The sequence below is a fragment of the Gossypium arboreum genome, chromosome 11 (genome assembly GCF_025698485.1).
Source record: "Gossypium arboreum isolate Shixiya-1 chromosome 11, ASM2569848v2, whole genome shotgun sequence".
In the NCBI taxonomy this organism is placed as follows: domain Eukaryota; kingdom Viridiplantae; phylum Streptophyta; class Magnoliopsida; order Malvales; family Malvaceae; genus Gossypium; species Gossypium arboreum.
The window spans coordinates 35,529,674-35,530,592 of NC_069080.1; the positions used below are offsets into that span (position 1 = coordinate 35,529,674).

The following is a 919-nucleotide window of genomic DNA, read 5'->3' on the forward strand; positions in this document are numbered from 1 at the left end:
AACAGAGTATAATAGACGATCACAAGGAAAAGGATACTATTGTGGAGATGGCTGATAATCAAAATAATCAACAAGCCATTGAGCGTCCTGCCCCTTGTACTATGTATGATTATGCCAAACCCATTCTTATTGGGGCTGAATTAAGTATTGTCAGGATGACTGTTAATGCAAACAACTTTGAGATCAAACCGAACACAATTCGAATGGTGCGACAATATGTTCAATTTGATGGTTTGCAAGATGAAGATTCGAATGCTCATTTGGCTAACTTTTTATAGATTTTTGACACTTTCAAGATCAATGACGTTATTGATGATACTATACACTTACGGTTGTTCCCATTCAAGATCAATGGCGTTATTGATGATACTATACACTTACGATTGTTCCCATTCTCATTGAGGAGCAAGTAAAAATAGTGGTTAAACTCTTTATCATGAGGTTCAATCACTACTTGGGCGCAGATGATTGAAATTTTTTTGTTAAAATATTTTCCACCGGCTAAAATAACTAAGTTGAGGAATGACATTTTTTGTTCAGTTTGATATTGAGACTCTTTATGATACATGGGAAAGACTCAAGGATTTGTTGAGAAGGTGTCCTTACCATGGATTACCTTTGCGACTCCAAGTTCAAACTTTTAACAATGGTTTGAACCCCCCAATTAGACAGATGATTGATGCAGCAGCTGCCAGAACTTTAAATAACAAAACACCTACGGCTGCTTAAGAATTTATTGAGGAGAAGAAACTGAATAATTATTAGTTGTAAGTCATAAGAACAAAGCCGATAAAAGTAGCTGGTGTTTTTAATTTTGATGTGGTTGTTATGTTGTTAAGCCAAGTGGAAGCACTGAATAAGAAAATTGATTTTTTGAATTTTTCCACGCAGGTGAATCTGGTGATACAATGCGATGCAA

The 919-nt window shown here is 35.5% G+C and overlaps 1 non-coding gene across 1 annotated transcript; it reads right to left on the reverse strand.

Annotated features, from left to right (window-relative positions):
• Nucleotides 1-507: 507 nt before the first annotated feature.
• Nucleotides 508-614, reverse strand: LOC128284540 (small nucleolar RNA R71). The gene has a single exon (XR_008274964.1). It is a non-coding gene; the product is annotated as a small nucleolar RNA R71 (small nucleolar RNA).
• Between the last annotated feature and the right edge of the window lie 305 nt (nt 615-919).